Source organism: Lygodium microphyllum, chromosome 7 (genome assembly GCF_053477565.2).
Source record: "Lygodium microphyllum isolate KBCC chromosome 7, Lygodium_microphyllum_v1.1.10, whole genome shotgun sequence".
NCBI classification, from domain to species: domain Eukaryota; kingdom Viridiplantae; phylum Streptophyta; class Polypodiopsida; order Schizaeales; family Lygodiaceae; genus Lygodium; species Lygodium microphyllum.
This window is the reverse complement of record NC_141141.1, coordinates 80774394-80796539: the sequence shown is the minus strand read 5'-3', so window position 1 is coordinate 80796539 and position 22146 is coordinate 80774394.

Below are 22146 nucleotides of genomic sequence, written 5' to 3'. Positions count from 1 at the left end.
CTGAGAAGTGCATCTTTATTGGTTACTCTCTGCAGTAGAAAGGGTATAGATGCTATAACCCTTCTATTCGTAAGTTTACAGTGAGCAGAGATATTGTTTTTGATGAGATAAGTAGCTGGTATAAACCAATCAATGTGATTGATAATGTAGATGCACAAAATGGTAATGCTGCACAGAATTCACAGTAGCAGTCACAAGATATTAGTGGACTTGGAGTGTTCTCTAGCAGTGGTTCACATTCTTTGCCATGGACAGGCAGATTGAGATCAGGAGAATATCCTCAAAGCAATGCAGATAGTGATATGCAGGTATCATGAAAAGGAAAAGAGAAGGTAGATCAGCCCATGTTTGATGTGAATGCAGGTCACTCTTATGTGGATGGCGAATCTAGTGGCTTAGAACATAGCATTGATGATAAGTTGGGTATTCCTTCTGTTTTTACACCTGGAGTAAGGAAGACCAGGGATGTTTTGAGAGCATCTAGAAGTGAGCCTACTTTGCGCAGGTCTATCAGAGCTAGGTATCCTGTGGATAGGCTGAAATATGATGGATTTATAGCCATTCACTATGCTTATATAGTCAAAGTGATACAGGAACCATAACCCACTTCTTTTGAGCAAGCCATGGGAAAAGAAAAATGGGAGAAAGCCATGGATGAAGAAATTGATGCCTTGGTAGCAAATGCTACATGGGAATTGGTACCTTTGCCTAAAGATAAGAATGCAATTGGTTGTAAGTGGGTTTATAAGGTGAAGCACAATGCAGATGGTTCTGTGAACAGATACAAGGCAAGATTAGTAGTCAAGGGGTATGCACAAACATATGGCATTGATTATGAAGAAACATTCAGTCCGGTTGCAAGGATGGAAACCGTAAGAGCAGTCATTACTATGGCTGCATCAAAGGGATGGTCTTTACATCAGATGGATGTAAAGAATACCTTCTTGCATGGTGATTTGCAAGAAGAGGTCTATATGGAGCAGCCACCAGGTTATGTGCATGTTGTTCACCCTGAGTTTGTTTGCAGGTTGAAGAAAGCCTTGTATGGCTTGAAGCAAGCACCTAGAGCATGGTTTGATAAGATAGAACAGTATCTTGTCACTATTGGCTTTCAAATTTCCAAGGCAAATTTCTCACTTTATGTGAGAAAAACATGGAAAGATATTATCATGCTTGTCATTTATGTTGATGATTTGATTATCATAGGTGATAGTGATGAAGATATCATTCATGTGAAAATGCTATTGAAGCAGAAGTTTGAGATGAAGGATTTGGGAGAGCTACGTTATTTCTTGGGCATTGAGGTGATTAGATCACCAAGTGGGATACGGATCTTGTAGAGGCAGTATGGATTGGACATGCTGTCCAAATATGGGATGATAGGCTGTAAGCCTATTTCAGTTCCTTTGGAGCAGAATGTGAACCTGAGCGCAGATGCAGGTGAGCTTCTCGAAGACCCTACTATGTACAGATGCATAGTAGGAAGTTTGATTTATATGACTATTACCAGGCCAGATTTGAGCTATGATGTTGGATTGGTAAGTCAGTTTATGCAAGCTCCAAGGAAACCGCATTTGGATGCGGCTAGATGCATACTCAGGTATGTGAAGTCCACATTGCAATATGGACTATTTTATGAGACTGGGGTTCAGATACAGTTGCATGGATACATTGATGCTGATTGGGCTGGTAGTATTTCTGATAGACGATCTACCAGTGGATATGTGTTCTCTTTTTGGAGTACTGCAGTCACTTGGAGCAGCAAGAAACAGCCTAGAGTTGCCTTGTCGAGCACAGAGACTGAGTATAGGGGTGCAGCAATGGCTGCATGTGAGGTAGCTTGGTTGCATAAGCTACTTTATGATATGGATCAGTCTATAAATGGGCCAGTTGTCACTTATTGTGACAACATGAGTAGTATACACTTGGCAAATAACCCAGTCTATCATGCTAGAACAAAGCACATTGAGGTGCATTATCACTATGTGCGGGAGAGGGTTCTACTAGGTCTTATTGATCTAGTTTATGTCAGCACAGAGGATTAGGTAGCTGACATATTTACGAAGGCATTGGGCGCACAGAGGCTACGCAAGTTCAGAGACCTGCTTGGTGTGCACGAATTGGGATTGAGCTTGAGGGGGAGTGTTGAGATATCGAGCTCCACTTGTGATATGCCAGGGTGACCGTTGTGCATTTATGTCACCGACTTGCTAGCTACAGATGCGGTTGGTACATCGCCCATGAATAATAGCTAGATGATAGCTATCCTTATCTACTCTAGTTCATGGCTCAGTTAGTATGCCACCTTAGTTAGTTGAGTTTGGTTTGAGACCCATATATAGGGTTCTTCTATTTCTCTATATGAGTGTTCTTTTTGGCTTACACAACTAAGAAGAGGAAAACAGTTTTTAGCCTCCACCTGTGTGTGTATTCCCCCATTGTGCAAGTAAGAAAGCTACAAGTGAGACTCCTTCCTTCTCTCCCACAATCTTAACACTATCATGCTACAAGATAATGATTTGGTGGTAGCCATGGATCAAACTAAGTCAACCACATTGATAGGCTTGTGAAGTCCAATGCTTATCTTTCATCTCAAAGTACACAATCTAATGTCGATTGTTTGGCTCAATTTACACAATGGATGACATTTAAAATGGGGGATAAGAAGAATAGAGAAAAATCACAAGTAAATGCGGATAAAGTACCTTTTAAACCACTTAATTTAAATTCTCATAGTATCATAGGAAATGGCGAATTATTAAAAGTCAACACAAAATTGGAGAGCAATCCCAATAGAACAAAGAGCATTTTAGAAATAAAAATAGTTTAAATTTTCATGGGAAAAGAGGATTAATCCTTGCAATAAGATTTCCACAATCTCTTGAAAGAAAACTTTCAAGAAATAAATGCAAAATGGATAGTCAACATGATTATCCATATAGTGCACAATTGGTCTCCAATGATTGAGAGTAAGAGATAAGGTAACATTGTCAAAATAAATCATTCAATCGCTATCTCCTTGCAATATTGAGGATTTCATTATGAAATTTTCCCATGGAGCAATGAATACAATATAGATTTTGGAACCCTACAAATTGAAGGATCTATTCATGCTGCTTGGTGGCCCTATATGAAGAAACAAAATATATGGAGACTTGGAAAGAGTTTAAGGCACTTAGAGTGCAATTTTTTGTCTCCATGGTGGAAAAACAGAGACTTTCTCAAAGATGACTTCAGCCTATAGCAAGGAGGACTAACTGTAAGGGAGTACACCAATCAATTTCAAAACCTTACAATATATGTGGAAAGTATAAGTGATGATGTTAAGTTTCATAAGTACATATGTAAGTTAGAACCAAGTTTATTCACTAATGTAATGGCTAAATCTCCTACAAGTTTATTCAAGGTGATTGAATTAACAGAGAGATATGCTGGGAGATACTGGAGGGAGTCTACTTTTTGGCCATCTATGGGACAACCAAACACTATTATAAAGGAAGGAGAATTTAGAGGAACTTTTGGAGGAAGTAATGTATCAAATAGTAGCTCTAGGGTAACAACTTGCCCATCTTTAAATATGTCAAGGAAATAATAAATATTTAGGATGCCCACTAGATCAGACTACAATACTTGATGTTGAGTAACTTAAACATAGGTATATAAGCGAGTTACACTTCACCTAACTTAGTGTACTTAGTTTGAAGATGAAGGTTATATGAGAACTACCCATTTCACAAGTAGTGCAAAAGTTCAAAGTTGAATATGAACAAATGCTCAATATTTCTCACTATATTACAACCATGAAATTGTAGTAGTATTTTGAAATGCTTGTAGGAAGTAGCAACATTGGGTGGCGCAACATAGGTGGCCAAACCATGTTTGCCATAAAAGCTCATGGAGGAGCTAGACCCTATATATATAACTTACATTTGCTAAAGGTTTGAGAATGTTGCTTCTAGGTCAAAGCTCCAAGGCAATATGTGATTCATTCCTTGGTAAGATTATAATGACTTAATTAGACCCTCGCTCTATTTCATGACACTATTTTTATGTAATTATGTGAGATTTTTCGTGATATGTGAGTGAAGACTTTACATTCATTGTTTGAACATACTATAAACATCACATTGGGAAGGGATTTCATATGAGTCTCCCTTCTATATCAACTAGATGTTGTTTTTTCATCATTTACAACTAATCATTCTTTTATTGTCATTTTTAACTTTGCTATTTAAAGTGAATCTCTGCATATTCCTAAAAACTTAATGAGAAAATATCTATACGTTTTTTTCTAAGGAGCAAGGTACACTCATGCCAATAGTTTGGCAAAGAAATTCATTTCAGTAATAGATACAACACACTATTTCTCCAATTTTTCTTTTTTGTTTAGCATCTCTTTCTATCATAATTCCATGGGATGTTGATCAAATTGCAATTAACCACATATTCATGAAATTTGGAATTTTCATAAATTTTGGAAGTTCCTAATGTGATTAATGTTTTGACACATGGTCAAATCTTATCCCCTTACTTAAAGGTGAAATTTTCCCTAGATACTATATAAGGAATTCCCCCAAGTCCCTCTGTTAAATATGGGGTTAAGATTTAGCCACTTGGTCAAATCTTTACTCCTTATGTCGAAGTGGAACTTGGGAGATTTCCAAATTCTCTAATATGATATTAATTCCCATACTAGCCTAAATTCTCAAAATACATTGGTGAGCTAAATTACATCTGATCCAAATGGACTTTATAAAAAAATAATATATTGAAACATTGCACTTACTAATTTTCTAATCTAGAAATTAATTTTGTCTTGAAGGATTGGTGGTGTTTCAAAAAAGACTTATTCAAGAAGTTCTCAGTGCCCTCATTGATAATAGTATACATGGGTAGCCCATGAACGATGTGAATAATAGACCTTACAAATCACGTTTTTAATAAAAGGAAGGAAAAGAGGGCTAGTTTTGCGAGAGTTTCCTTGAAAATTGGGTTGATTATTTAGGTCATTCCATTATTGTGGTGGGTCCATCCCATTCTTGCACGAATGCAAATTACCCTAAGAATTGTTGATAGATCTTTTTCAAGAATTTGTAATTTGTATATGGTTATCCCCCAAAACTTTCAATCTTCAATTACTAGATTTTATAACAAAAGTAAGATCATTCCTATTTGTGGTGAGCTTTTCATGGTAGCAAGGCTTCATTTATTTTGGAGTCCAATATGTCCAAGATTTTATATGGCCAAAATGCCATTGTTAATGAAGGACTTCAAGTGACCTAAGGCTACCTCAACGAGCTTGTCATACCAAGCTTCAAAGAGTAGGTTTGGTAAACATCCATTTATCATCAAACCCTTCATCCACAATAGCTATGGGGTGTGTGTGTGTGTGTGTGTGTGTGGAGAGAGAGAGAGAGAGGTGTGTGTGTGTGTATGTGTGGAGATATATATATATATATATATAGAGAGAGAGAGAGAGAGAGATAGAGAGAAAGAGAGGGAGTGTGTGTGTGTTTTTATGAGTGAGAGATTAAAAATTATCATTTTATCATATCAAACAATGCATATCCTATCTTTACATGGTAAAGGAAGTTGAAGCTTCCCTATATAAATGAATTTATTTACCAAAGACTTTTGAGAATATTAATCAAAGTTAAAGAATTATTCAAGCTTGAGTTTGTTTATGAAAGATTTACAAAAGGTTCTATTGTCCCTAAGGACATTCATCCAAAAGTTTTATGTAGACAAATAGCCTTAAAAAATACACTCAACAGTATTTCAACCCTCAAAGAAAATGCATCTTATTGTTGAGACTTCAAGTTCTTTCACCTTTGGTTAGTGTGTACTTGACACTTAGCTATTGTCTAGCTATCTCCATATGCGAACATTGAATAAGTCGGTGACTTTAGGTTTAATCAGAGTTAGTGTAGATGGTCACTTAGACCTAAGTGTTGTATTCACTTCAGTTATGTGTGATTATAAACAAGCAGGGTTCAAATGCAGGAGGAGGTGGAAATTTTAGAGGCAGGGGGAGATCTAGCCCTAGAGGCAGAGGCTCATGGCAACTATAGAGGATCTCTGACAATCCTAAAAAGCATAAGGATTGTCACTATTGTGGTAAGTATGATCACATTGCCAAGGACTTCTAGAAGAAGCAGAATAATCAAAAGGGCAAGCAACATGGACATTATGCCTCCATTATGCATCGTCCAGGTAGATAGAAGATGCATCTAGGGATACATTGTTTGCCATGACATATGTGAAAGAGAGGGTTGTTGAGAAGTCTACTAAGGATGAAATTTGGTATATTGATTCACGAGTGCCGAATCATATGATGCCTCATGGTGACTAGTTTACTGACATGGTGCTTGTCAGGAATGGCTATGTATGCACAGGAGATGACACGCAGCATAGCATTGAGCATAAAGGCAGAGTACCTGAAGTGATTCATGATGGTAGAAAGAAGAATCTGCATTATGTATTGCATGTCCCATCTATTACTATAAAATTACTATCTATGGGCTAGATGATTGAGCAAAAATCTGTAGGTTCATTTTAATAAGTATGGATGCTTCGTTGAAGAGTTTGGTAATGGCTACAAATTGATTGCTTGCTGTCATAGACAAGGTAGGATGTTCACTTTGGTTGCCACTTTACCACAATTGAAATCAGCCATGTTTGCTCATGGATCATGCATAGTTAGAGACTTAGAAACATGGCATAAGAGAGTGGGGCATATTAATCTTTGGCGGCTACAAATGATGCAGAAAAAAAAACTTGTGATAGGTCTACCCAAGCTTGCATACATTGATATTGGTCATGTTTGCTATGCTTGTCAATTTGATACAAATAGTCAAGTTTGCCTTTGGTCAAGCATGTACAAAATACTATGCAACCATTGTAGTTGATTCACATTGATGTGTGGGGGACATCCCATAAGCATCTATGGGAGGTTGCAAATACTATGTGACATTGATTGATGACTTTAGCCACTATACTTGGGTGTATATATTGAAAACAAAAGCAAGTTGAGAAAGAATTTGATTTCTACATATCTTGTTTGAGATTGGACAATGGTGGGGAGTATGTATCACATGAGTTTGACAAATTTTTGGCTAAAAATGGCATACGTAGGCAGCTTACATGCAACTACACTACACAACAAAATGAAGTATAGCTGAATAGAAGAACAAGGTGTTGATGAAAGTTTATGGTGCAATGATGAATGAGAAGAATATGCTACTCTATTATTGAGCTGAGGCTGTTATGACAACCATGTATATCTTGAAGAGGACTCCCACTGTAAGCATTCATGATGTGACACCCGTTCAGAGGTTGTATGGTTACAAACCTGATGTGAGTCACATGAAAGTATTTGGGTGTATTGCTTATGTGCATATTCTTGATGAGAAGTGAAAGAAGCTAGATCCAAAAGCACATAAGTGTGTATTTATCAGTTATGTGCTGGAAAAGAAGGCATATAAATGTTATAATCCCTTTACACACGCAACGCTTGTGAGCATAGATGCTATATTTGATGAGATGGCTACTTGGTATGCATCACCTACATCAATACAATCTGATATGCCTTTTGCACATGCTTCTACAACTGATTTGCAATAGAGTACTACATTGACAGGTCCTAGTGTGACAAATGTATCTTCCTCTATATCTCCATGGACAGGAAGATTGTGTAGTTATAGCTCACTGTCCACTAACACCACTATGTCAATGAGGGGGAGATATGATGTGATGGACATCAAGAAATAGAAAGAGAAAGTCTTTGAGGATGCATCTGGTATGATGACACCTGGCATGATTACTTCAGGCTATGACTGAGCTTGTAGTTTAGACAGTGAACTTTGTATTCCAACTATTTATATGCCTGATACTAGGCAAAGCACGTACATTCCGCCTCATGAGAGAGGGGAATCAAGTAGGCTCTGCTACTCGTAGAGGGTAAGGTATCACGTGGATAGATTGACTTACAATGGTTACTATGCGAAGCATTATGCTTATATGACAAAGGTTATGGAAGTTAACGAACCTGCCACTTATGCTAAAGCAATGATGGATAAGAATTGATGCACAGCTATGGATGAGGAAATAATTGACTTGGCTAAAAATAATACTTAGGATCTTGTTCCACTGCCAGATGGAAAAAAGACCATTGGCTGCAAATGGGCCTATAAGATTAAATGCAAGTCCGATGAAAGTGTAGATAGGTACAAAGCCAAGCTCGTTGCTAAGGGTTATGCTTAGCCGTCTAGACTAGAATACAAAGAAAATTTTAGCCCTGTTGCCAAGATGGCAACCATACAAACAATGATTACATTGGCTACTACTAAAGGCTAGAAATTGCAGTAGATGGATTCCACGAATGCTTTCCTCAATGGTGACTTGGAAGAGGATGTTTATGTGGATTAGCCCAAAGGATATGTACACCCTAAATTTCAGCATTATATATGCAAGCTAAAGAAATCATTGTATGGGCTAAAGCAAGCTCCAAGAGCCTGACATGCAAGGATCAATAATTACTTGTAGAGTTTGGGATTCACAGTGTCAAGGCTGATCATAGTTTGTTCACAAAAAAGACAGAAAAAGGCTTGGTAGTGCTGGTTATTTATGTGGATGATTTGATAATCACAGGTGATGATGACTTTGGGGTACATAATATTATGAGATTGCTGAAATTTGAATTTGATATGAAGGACTTAGGTGAGATGAAGTATCTCTTCGGTGTTGAGGTAAACTAAGGTACGTTACTCATGCATATATGTGTGTATCACGTGGGTTCAAAATTTTTACATTTTTTACATACACAAGGGTATAATATAAAGGGGTTATTTACAGATTGAATAGAAAAGGGTTATGTTTTATTTAGGGAAGTTTCACCGATAAGGATATTTATAAACAGGTCTTGAATGCACCTGATATAGAGGATATACATATAGTAACTTCCCCAAGGAGGTAATCATGCAAGGTTAAAACTGGTTTGTGGCTGATGTAGAAACACTATGCCATGGAAATGGTAAAGAAATATGGCATGACTGAATGTAAACCGCTTGATACACCTCTTGATCAGAATGTCAAGTTGAACATTGGCAATGAAGCTGAAATTGATGATGTGACTATGTATAGGTAGATGGTTCGAAGCTTGATCTACTTAACCATCAACAGAGTTTTTCTATTGGACTCATAAGTCAGTTCATGCAAAAGCCCAAAAGCCACATTTGGATGCTGTTAGATGAATTATGAGATATGTAAAGTCCATTGAAGATTATGGGCTATTCTATGAGAAAGATAAGGCCCTAAAGCTAGTTGGATACACGGATGCAGATTAGGCAAGATGCTCATATGATTGCAGGTCTACAACTAGTTATGCCTTTGTCTTTGGAAGTGGAATGATCAGCTGAAGCAGCAAGAAGCAACCAACAGTTGCATTGCCTAGCACTGAGGTAGAGTATAGGGGTGCTACATTGGCAGCATGTGAGATTGCATGGGTACTCAAGCTTATGGATGATTTGGACATATAGGTGGATCCTCTAGTGACTTTTGTGACAATATCAGTAGTGTACTTGTTGCAAGAAATCAAGTATACCATGCTAGAACTAAACACATTGAGATACACTACCATTTTATCATAGAGATGGTTCTTGTACAGGCAGAATAGATCTTATGTATGTGAAGACGGATGAACAGGTTGCAGATATCTTTACCAAGTCTTTGGGTAAAGATAAGTTCAATGTTAAGACTTCAAGCTCTTTCATCATTAGTTAGTGTGTGCCCGACACTTAGCTATTGTTTAGCTATCTCCATATATGGACATTGAAAAAGTCGGTGACTCCAGGTTCAATCACAATTAGTGTAGATGGTTAGTTAGACCTAAGTGTTGTATTAACTTCACTTATGTGTGATTATGGAATAATGAGAAATGAGAGGAGATAGTTCACTGCTACTCTATGTTGCTTCAACCCTTCTTTGACTTTCAACACTTATATCATGAGAACTTTTAAGACATTTCTAGTGGAATTGTTCTTCTATTGCTTTATCTTATTATCTGTTTATTAAAATTCTAAGATGCAAACTAAATGCTTATTCTTCTTATGTGTGAAATGTGGACTATCATACTTTCTTAAATATTATTAATTTATTCATATGTTTTATGAGTACTTAATATATAGTTTAATATGATAGAACTAGTGGTAATGAGTGAAATAGCTCATTATGTCCCAAGCTCTCTAGATTTAAAGATTACACTTCATGTGTATATCTGTGATGTATAAAATAAAGTAATGAATGTTATGGACCAAAAACATGTTCTTGTTATGATTATGTGTGAAAAATTGTCTTCTTTTTTTTAAATACCAAGTATAGTCTTTGTTTTTATTTTATCGACCCCAAATGTCTAGTGTTTTCTAAAGAGGTCCATTGGGTGAGATCATATGAAATTTTAAATTAGGAGTTACATATTTTTCCATTGACCCATTAAATCAAACAAGTTACCTTGTATATAGGTACTTTATATATACTATCATTCTTGTTTCCAATACTTCTTTTAATTAATTGTCTTTGTGTACTAAACATAAGTTTTGGTAGGTCTTAAATGAGGGAAATCATTGTGATGGTCAAAACAAATTTTCATTATGGGTTGAAATTTTGAGTTTATTCCTACAATAGATTCCTTTAAATAAGGCACATTGCTACTTAATTACACAAGTGCAAAACCCTAACTATATCATATACGAATGATCATATAAGAGACCCAAGGAGTTAATATTGACTAAAGTATTAATATTTCATTTCTTATATAATTCTTACATTCTTATTTATCAATATAGAAAACATGAGCACTATTTTTTTTCTTTTCTCTTTGAGTAATTATTAGTCCTCATTCTAGGATAAAAATAGTTTCATTAGTGTGGCTTGTGTCTCATTATGTCAACAATCAATGTGATCCAGGAGTTACTATAAGTTCACAAAAAATACGTGTGATGAAGCATGTAGAGAGGCAACAAGACCACCCAGAATATGTGGTGACTACCTATGAGGGTAGACACAATCATTATGCCATGGACATTCAAGGGCGTCTAGATAACTAGCTACAAACATTCTCATGTAATCATGTTCATACCTTTAACATCATAGGTGGTGCTCTAGAATATCATCGTAATACTAATCAAGTTTGTAACAAACCAACAATCATGCTATCCAACCCATTTCAAAAGGTATCCAAGGATGTAAGCACGTACTTGGATAGTTTATACCACATCCATATGCAACCCTCAACTAGCTATCACTAGCTTCTATACCTTTGATGATAATGAATTCTCCATAGTAGACCTATGCACAACCAGGTGTATACTTTCAAGGGCTCTAGAAGATGTCATTTAGGGTATGGCCTTTCCATAGTAGACCTATCCACAACCAAATGTATACTTTCTAGGGCTCTACAAGATGTTCATATTTCACATGTCATATTGAGACATGTAAAATATTCAATGTAAATATTATAAAATGAGATTTCTTTGGGAATCAAAATTATGACTAAGTATGTATATTAGGTCAAAATCTCAATGCAATTTTATAAACCACCTCATACACACACACATCCATATTGTAAAATATAAATTCTAGGGTATCAAGAGTTTGACTAAGCATCTATCTAACTGAAAATCTCAATGTTTGAAATTATATAAACACATATACACACCCACACCCACACACGCACACACACACACACACACTTATGTGCACATATATTAGCCTTTTCAATGCTTATTGTTTCCTAGTAAATAGCGAATTTAACAAAATTTGGATTCTTTTGAATTTGCGGCCATTTCCCTTCAAAACTTGATCACTTTTGGCTTAAAAAAATTTTAGATGTTGGGCCTTTTCATTGAAATATGTGTCTATAAAATCATTGATCTCATTACACGAGTAATACCATCGGTCTAAAATCAAAATACATGTCAGAAAATTTTATCACTAGCACACACTACCAATTTTACTGACATAAGAAAGAAATTTATTTCCATCTTTGTCTCTTTGTTTTATCCTTTATCTTTTTCTAGCTCCCTCTCTCCTTTACTTTCTTCTCTCTATCTCTATCTCTTCCTCTTCCTCTTCCTCTCTTAATTTCTCTCTTTCTCTCCCTTTCTATCTCTTTTTCTTATTCTCTGTACCTCCCTCTTTCTCCCCTTTTTTTTTAGCTCTCCCTCTCCCCATCTCTCCCTCTTTGTCTCTTAATTTATCTCTTTATCTTCCTCTTTCATTATTCCTTCTCTCTTCCCCATCTCTTTCTCTACCTCTCTGTTTTCCTCTTTTCCCCCCTCTTTCTTTCTTTCTTCCCTCTCTTTCACTCTCAATCCCTTTCTCTAGCTTCCTTTTTCACTTTTTCTCCCTCTCTTTCTCTTTCTCCTCCCTCGTTTTCACTCCTAGTTTGTGAATATTCCTCTTTATCTCCCTCTCTCTAGCTCTGTCTTTCTCTTGATCTTCTCTATCCCTCTTTGTCTCTTTCTCTATTAATGTCTCTATTTCTCTCTCTCTCTCTCTCTCTCTCTCTCTCTCTCTCTCTCTCTCTCTCTCTCTCTCTCTCTCTCTCTCTCTCTCTCTCGCTCTCTCTCTAGCTATCTCTTTCTCTCTCCCTCATTCTTCCTTAACCTCTCCTTTTCTCTTGATATTTCTATCTTAACATCTCTCTTTCTCTAGCTCCCTCTCCCCCTTTCTCTCTTCTCTCTATCTCCATTTCTCCCTCTTTCTTTCTATTTGCTTCTCTTTTAATTTCTCTTTCTCTCTATTCCTATATATATATCTCGTTCTTTCTCTCTTTCTCCTCTCATTCTAGCTCTCCATAACTGATAAACCACAAGAGAGACTAAACAAATATAGTGAAGAAAAGCTCTATTCTTCTTCTATTTCTCTCTCCCTCTCCCTCTACCTCTATCTAGTAAACACTTGAAATGATTTTAACTTAAGAAAGAAATCCTAATCTCCTTTTATGTTTACAAACTATCAAAGTAATTAAACAAATACATAGAAGAACAAGAAGGAATACAAAGTAGAGTTTTGAAGCTTACCTCTTAGCTTCAGTATAATGTGTGTCCTTGAGGTCATGTATGTATCAACATTGCAAAACATTAGAAGGAGAAGGGAAAAAAAAAGAGGAAAAATGAAGAAGAAGGAGCTATGGAGGTTACCTTGTTTAAATGAATGCACAACAAAATGACTAGCGTAAAGATAAGTGTTTCTTGAGTCTTTTTTACTAGAGTCAAAATAAATTCTAGTATATTTTCTAATCAGAATTGGTATATGCATTAGTATGTGCACCAATGATGTTTTAAAACCAATAATTTTTCAATTTATATATGTCATTTCATGTGACTATAAATATACTTTATGTAGATTTTAAAAAAATAGATATATTACAAGGGATGAGAATCATAGGTTGCGACATTGACTCATTTTCTGAAATAACAAAAAAACTTATGGGCAGTCTACACTGCTAATAAATAGCACATGACTAGCTCTTAAATTACATTTATAACTTAGCTTATAATGTGATTTTTTATTATTTTTTAATGAAAAGTTTCCACAAATTTCATGAATTTATAGATGGATAAAATCTAAACATGCTTTTCTTGTAAATTTCATGCATTGTTTCATGGAAACTTAAATGCACTATTCGCAAACAAAAAAACTAGGGAGCTATTGGTTGTAGACTTGTGGCGCCAACCATAGCTCTACAACCAACAACTCCCTGGCTTTCCCCCTCCCCCTCATTGTGTACTCATGGGGCATGATCTTTATGAATGCAATATTTATGTAGCTTGCACAAATGTGAGGGTTACCATTGGTAACATGCACCATGATAAATATTTATATCTAGAGGGTACTTCTACTTATCCGATTCTTTTGGGATAGCCATATATCATTATTGTCTATATGGAAAAAAAAGTGTTGGACAATGGGTCAAGTTAGGCATGAATTAGAAGTAGAGATAGAAAATTTAGCTATCTAGTTCTTAGCTATGTGTGTGAATCATGCTAGAAGTAGAGACATGGTATGGAACCATCACTAGCACCAAACGTGAAAGAGTTTAGGGAAGCGAGTTTTCAATGATTGGTACTATTGAGGTGGGACTACAGTGGTGTTGCATCGAGAAAGCTCTTGTTCATATTATTATAGTGTCATGGCACTATCTGTCCACTCACAAAAAACCCAAGAGGACTATGGTTTCATAGAACATATTTGCAAACCTTTCGAGTAAGCTACATACTTCTCCAAGGGAGATTCGTCTTAATTCTCTAAATACCTTAGGAAAATGACTCCTTTTGAAAATTTGGGTGAAAAATAATATAATATTTCCAAAAAATTTAATGTTATAAGGTTTTAAATAAAAACTATCATGGTGTTGTGATTTTTTAAATTAAATCACTTTTGAAGGATTTTTAATAGACAAGCTAGTATCTTGATATCATAAAGTTTACATAATATACATTAATTTTTTTAAAACTTAATAAATAATTAGACATGGTACATGATAATTATCTTAAAACTTGAAAAATTAAATCAAGAGAACTTTGATGCTTAATTGGCAAGAAAGATTTCCTTGTACTTTTTTAACAAAATATACAATCATTAACCAATTCATATCTTTGATCAATAAAATAGACCATTAACATGCTATCATTTCACAAATATATTGTCAACTTGCTTTTACATAAGTAAAATTTTATATTATAAAATAAAAATTAATATCTACATAATAATATTGTATGACAAAATATGAAAACTAAACTTTTCAAATCCTAGTATGAGTTAATAACTCTACAAGTATTATTTAGTTTGCACATAGTTTAAGAGATCCAGCTTTTGTTTCATGGTAGGCTCAGGTAGGTCGTCTTCAGCCATAGGATCATCCATATGTGGTTCCGTCATCCTGTAAAACTCAAAAGACCTTTCTCACTCAAAATCAGGTTAGCGGGATAAGCGTAGCTCAAATTTGGGGTTACAAGGCTATGTGTTTTTTGGGTATTTCTTTCTCAATTTTCAGAAAATCTGCGATGTTTCCTTCTTCGTATGCTGAAAATACTTCAGCGGACTTGCGTATTGGTAGAATACCTTGCCACGAACAACTTTGCAGTTCGGAGTTTTTGCGCAGGAACAACCCTTCTAGGAGTTTTGAGCACAAGTCAGTTCTGACTCGAGTTGACTAGTCTGACTTGCAGAGTTGCAGACTTAGGTGACTTGCAGAGTTGCAGACTTGCAGAACTTAGGCCGACTTAGTGAACTTGCAAAACTTGATTACAGTCGACTTGCAGGACTTGATTTCTGGTGCGCAGGACCTGAAGTTTGTTGACTTGCTGGAGTTAAGAGCTTTGATTGACTTAGCTTAGTTATGGAACTTATGGCTTACCAAGCCAAATCTGATTTTCGGGTATCGCAGTATGTTGACAACGTGACTGAACTCGGCGAGATTATACTGACACCGCCCGAGATGAATTTTCGAGATTAAGCTTATTAAAGCTTAACTAAGCTTTAATACTTTTGATTTTTTTAAGATTTTAGGCTTGTAATTGAAACTTAGCTCTGGTTTTTGACGACTTGATGAAGGAGATGAATGTGTGGTCCTCCGCCTGTACAGCCTGGTCCTTCGCGATCTGATAGCAGAAACAGGGGTTCTTGATCGCCAGAAGTCTGCCTGTATCGACAGTTCGCAACAAGATTGACTGTAGAGCCCGATCGTTCCAGGAGCTCCGCCTTCGCACGAGATGGGTAGCGATTGGAAGCTCTTGATCTCAGCTCCGCTCTGATACCACTGATGCACAGATCGGTCGCAATATGCTCACGTAGTGAATCCCGGAAGGTCCCCAAGAACAATGAACTCTACCTTTTTGCACAAAAAACAATGTAAAAAGCATGAACGACAAGAGTAAGAGACCAATTGGGTTCAATCTTCCCCCATGCCTTGTGTGAGCGCTTCACAAAGCATGTATTTTTATGTATATTTCCATCTTCATGCTCAATAACAGCCCAATTTACAAAAATATGACAAGCTTTTAGCTTTTGAGTTTGCCTTTTACAAAAATAGGAAATAAAGCTAATGGACGGTGCCCATAGAGTGTGGCATGCCCAATCTCAATGTCCAAATAGAAATAACATATCCGTGCGCATAGGCGCATACAAAATAATAATCAATAATCAATGCCTCAATAGACATAACAAAATATAGGCGTGGCGCCTATCAAAATATAATCCAAAGGTCGAATACTCGCTAGACTCCAATGCTTTCCTCTGCCACTGCTGCTATCTCTACACATCAACTGAAGCATTCACAATCGTTAGTAAAATAATACAATTAAACCGACAAAAGTGAATACCTAGCAGTCTTCAGCTACATAAATAAATCAACTGGTTAGAAATAAATCCTAACCTTAATTTATTACGAGTGCGCACTCTAAACTCATAAACGTTTATTAATTTAATATGTATTTTGCGGAATCACCCGCTATGGAATCACCCATGTACACACTAAATTAATGAAACGCCCGAAAAGGACAGGCGTCCCCATCAACTTCTCGCACAAAGAATCCACTTTGTGTATGAGCCCCAGTCATCTAAGTTTACGGAATCCACCGTAAAACCTCACGGAATCTGTGGAATATGCCTCCTGGCATCAGCTCTCCCTTAAAAATTGGCAATGGGACCACATTTGCTGGCCTATCATCAATATTTCTAGGATGGATCTGACTAGGAAGGGGACCTTGAGTCACCATGGGGACTTCTGTAAAAAGTGCTTTTAGGGCGTCAAAGGAGGCTTCTGCTGTTGCGAGCTCGTTCTCAACTTTGATTTTGGCCTTCTCTCTTCTCATGTATCTCTAGACTCGTTCCAACACTTGCCTCTTTATTGCATCATTCATCAAGGGTTGGCTTCAACCAGTTGGTCTAGACTCAACAGGATAGTATCAGAGAGGGCTTCGTCTCTGATGGATTCTCTAGCCAACGTCTCTTCTACTTCCTTCTTTTCAACATCTCTGAATTCAGCTTTCAAACCACTACAGAGGGGGAGATATTCTGTTCTGAAAGTATCAAAACTCATTCTTCTTAGGATTGTTGTTGCATCATTATAATAATGCCAGCTTCAGAGGGTTTCATCAGTGTACGTTGTGAAAATCACTCTCTCTACCAACTTCCAGTGGGTTGCTAATTGGACAAACAGAAGATTGTTAGTGCACCAAGCATCCCATGTATCTTGTTGTTGAGCATCCACGAACAAATTCCAACTCTTTCCCTTCTTGTCTTCGTGAATCTCCACAGACCAAGACTCCTGAAGCTTTTTCATAATCTCCCACTTGATGATGTCTAGAAACTTCTCAATGAATGCCAAATCTTCCATGGATGGTCATACTCTCTTTTTCTGCTCTTCAGTTTGTTTCCAAAAAGTTTGCCACCAAGATGCAAGTTTCTGCTGCTTCACAGGAAGAGGAAACAATCCACCACGACCATGCATCATGATGGTGATATGTTTCCGCCATTGTGGGATGAACTTCTTATGGAAAGTGGCTTTGATAATGAGAAATTCCAACTCTTTAGTGGAAGAAGGAACTTTGCAAACATCCATTGAATTCTCCTCTTCTTGGCAATGCAATTTCCTTCATTTTCAGCCTCTTCTAGTGCTTGTTGATGGCAAGATTCCCCGGCTGCGCACTAAAAACATGGAGCCCCAAGAGGAACACCAAGGAACAGGGAATTCTCTTGCAAGAAAATCTATCTTTTAACATCAACAAGCTTTTATTTCATTCTTCTGATTATCAAAACAAAGAAAACAACAAATCTTCACGTAGCATCATAGTAGATATCTCCCACGGATTTGATAGAATCAACCATAATCTTCAACATCTTCATAAAATTCTTCAATAGAATAAAGAACACAAAATAATACACCATCTTTGAATGGAAATAAATCACATATTATCCTTCTTCAATGTCTTCATAGTTCTCTCTCTCAATCTCTCATATACATTTACACTGTTTTGATAGAATTGACTATCTCTGGCTCTCTCTCTCTCTCTCTCTCCATCAATAGTACATCATCTTCTCACTAAAATACTCTCTTAATAACTCTCAATAATCCTTCTTAGGTCGTGGATGCACCTCCCAAGAGGTATGTCTGATATGAAGAGTCACCAGAGCCACTACAGTGTCTTTTCATAGCTCACTACTGTCACTGTCACTTAGTCTCCTCTTCAGTCTTCAGCAGTTGCTTCTTCCACTTGTTTTAGCTCTTTTGAACTTAGATTCATCCTTTCCAAAGGTTAGAAAACTTTCCCAAAGTCACACATACATTCTACAGAACACTTACAGAAGGTCTATAGAAGAGTTACAGTATAGAACCAGAACAGCTACAGTACAGTTACAGTACAGAGACAGAGCAGAGACAGAACAGAGACAGAGGCTCTATAGAAGGTCTACAAAGGGTTACAGAAGGTCATTAGAACCTCATAACTCATACTCAAACCATTCCAAACTATCAAAAACTATTTAATAAGCTTTCAAAAGATCTCAATCTTCATCAATCATCAATCCATGCTTCATACAGAAGAAAATCAGAACAAAACAGAAGCTATACAAAACCAAGTAGAACCTATCAGAACATCACAAAACCTCATATCTCCACTGAGAATCATCATGAACTTCCAAAACATAATCAATATTATCCAAAACACTCTCAAATACTTCCATTAACAACCATACATCACTCTGAATCCATAAAAACTCAATCATTCAGACCTCAAAAACAACAAAAATCAGTCAAAATTTCAGTCTTTTTCCACTCTCAACATTCACATAAAACCCTACGCTTAGTAGCATGAATCTTGAATGCATGTTCTACAAGAATCAATAGAAGTTATGCCGTAACTTAGCATATGCTTTGATCTTAACCAGAAAAGTTAGGGTTTGCAAATCTACTCGTACGTAGGCAATGAATCATGTGGTTACGAAAATAGTATCGTAAATATCTTCAAGAATAGATAAGTAAATTAGTTTAACCTAAACACCTAGACTGCGAGGGACTCGTTTAGGAAGGGTTAAATTGATGCAACATATCCCAAGTGCTAACAGGGATTTAGCACATTAAGGATGTGGCCTAATCGCTCTTATTGTCAAGTTGAAACTCTTATAAACCTAAAGACCTGCCCACATTCATGGAATGTAGGGACAATAGGACATACTTGCAAGAAACGATCTAGGGTTTTTACCCTAAGGATCGCTCGCTAAAGAGATAAAGCTCGGATTGAGTTGGAACCCTAGGACTGATAATGTCGGCCTAGTGCAATCGGGAACAGATTGTTATGAAGACTCCCTAACCCTATTCCCTATCTAATCATGACTCTGTGATTAGAAGATGCCATTTGATGGGTAAAATAGTCCCATAGATTGGATGCGACACTTGTGCAACAAGTTGTAGAGTTGCATGATCTTGTGATTTGATCACAAGGGAATGGCCAATTCCCGGGAATGAGATTGGCAGATTCTTGCGCAAGTTTATCTTGCAAGAGGATGAGTAGTTATCCTGACATAACACCTTTCTTGGGAAAAGTGACCAAGATAAGGGAATTAGATATTTGCTTGGAAGCAAAGGACCGATCAGTAAATTGGAATAACATATTAATTGCTAATAGAACTTAAGGTATTGGTTAAGTTGGGTTAATAGGATACGACCCTAACCCAAGGATATAGGGTTAAAAAACAAACCCTTGGGGATCTTGCCAAGTCAAAATTGATCTCGGATCGAGTGCTGGATGCATTCAAAAAGAAGGATTCACTCCTTAGCAATTGGCTTGCGTATTTGTACTATACATTTTTGACAAAGTATCCCATGCCTCCTTTGGCGTACTTGCATCCTGAATATGCACAATCATAGAGTCTGAAATGCTGATAGACAGCCAATACATAACTTTTCTGGCTCTCTTATGCCATGCTTTAAATGCCTGCATTTGCTGTTGATTGGGAACATCAGGAAGAACTGGTTCTTCTTCATTTCCTGCAACAAATTCCCAATATCCTTTTCCCATAAGGAAATTCGTCATTCTAAACTTCCATGCTTGGAAGTTGTTCTTGTCAAGCTTTTCAGTGAAAATCTGTGAGAGAGAATCAGACGCCATTACAGAACACTGCAAAAAATTCTGTCACGGCAAAGAACACAACTTCAGCCTCACAAGGGCTAATCTGCAAAACTGACGAAAGTGGTATTTGACCACACAGTCACTTCCTAGTGACGATTTTGCATCAACAGGCAACAAGGATGATTCTGTAACTCCCAATGTCTCTGCGCACAAGCATACGATGCAATTTCTACAGTAACTTTTCACCGACCTGTAGAATAGTGGTCGCATAGCATAAAATTGGGCCTTTTCCTGAGTGCGTGCAGAAAACTTCCGCCTCCAAAATGGGCCCCGAAATGGCCTCAGATCAAAAAAACAGGGTCGCCTAGGACTAAAGCCCTTTCCCGCAGTATATACTGCCCTCTTGCTTCACCGCGAAGGGCGTCTCAACCTGAGACAATACACTCTTGCAATTTCCGGCTGTGCTACCTACAAAGATCTGCTCCCAAAACAGAAAATGAAAGCAACACTTCTCCTCTTACCAGAACACCGTGAGCTTGGCTTGCTTTCTTGAGCTCCTTACCACGAACAAGGCTATGATACCATGTCAAGATTGTGGGAGAGAAGGAAGGAGTCTCACTTGTAGCTTTCTTGCTTGCACAATGGGGGAATACACACAAAGGTGGAGGCTGAAAACAGTTTTCCTCTTCTTAATTGTGTAAGCCAAAAAGAACTCAAGTACATAGAAATAGAAGAACCCTATATATGGGTCTCAAACCAAACTCGACTAACTAAGGTGGCATACTAACTGAGCCATGAACTAGAGTAGATAAGGATAGCTGTTATTCATGGGCGGTGTACCAATCGCATCTGCAACTGACACGTCGGTGACATAAATGCACAACGGTCACCCTGGCATATCACGAGTGGAGCTCGATATCTCAACAGATTCCACCTGGATGGACAAAAGCACTCTCAACCATCAATATCCCCAGTTTATCTCGAGATGAGGACATCTCGATTCCTCCAAGCCTTGCCTTCAAGGCCTCTTTCAGAGCTGTCACCTCCCTAGTGTATACCATCATTTGCCTTGTTTTTTCCACTCAAAAAACCTGCAAAAGCCTCCTTTTTTTCTTCTATCTTGGCAATCATAGATTTTATTTCCTCATTCATCCTCTCACATTAGCTCTAGAGCTCTTTCACCAACTCATTATATTTCTGTGTTGTGCATTGTCGACGAGACTGAAGTGGTCGATACCTCAAGTCTTGGCACCTTTAGACCTTGGCCAAATTCTGCATCTGTTGCCAGTCTCTTGGCTCCTACCATTATGACCCATTATGATGTCATGGGTGCCATCTCCTACACTTTTCTTAGTAGGTATTGCCATCATGTTACATTCAATGACCACCACTTCTATGGCTCCTTGTACTAGGGTGGTTGTGGTGGCCATGACTAGTGATATTGCATGCATGGAGGCCTTTCCCTTTCCTTCTACCATTGGTCTTTTCTTGGTCTCCTCTATAGCAGCACTTATGCCAGGCATGTCCTCATGTGTTGGGCTCATCATGGCTAGCTCCTAAGATTGAGAGGGTTGTTCCACTCATCTTCCGATAGCAATGGCCACCTACTCCTCCTCCTCTCCTCTTAATCTTTCTTCCTCCTCTTCTTATCTCTTTTTACGTTACTCTTTGAGCTTCCTTGAATTTTGAACCCTCTGTAATTCTCTACTTTCTTTAGTGGTGGATATGGCTCTCTTGATGGAAATATTTAGCATGATTATTTGATTGTCCCCTTGGCTAGATGGTGTTGAGCCTTGCTGCCTATGCTCGCTCACCATTCTCCTGCTTGAGATTCCTAGTTATTGAGGTTGATGGTTAGCCTCCCTTTTCTTAGTTGCTTGCTCCAATTCTTCTTATTGAAACCTATTAACTTCTTCTTCCCCAAGGTTCCCTATAGAGTATTAGATAGGAGGGCTTGTTGGAATGGGTATGTGGAGCTCATGGATTGGCAGAATGTTCTGGTGTTTCCTTCCCTTTC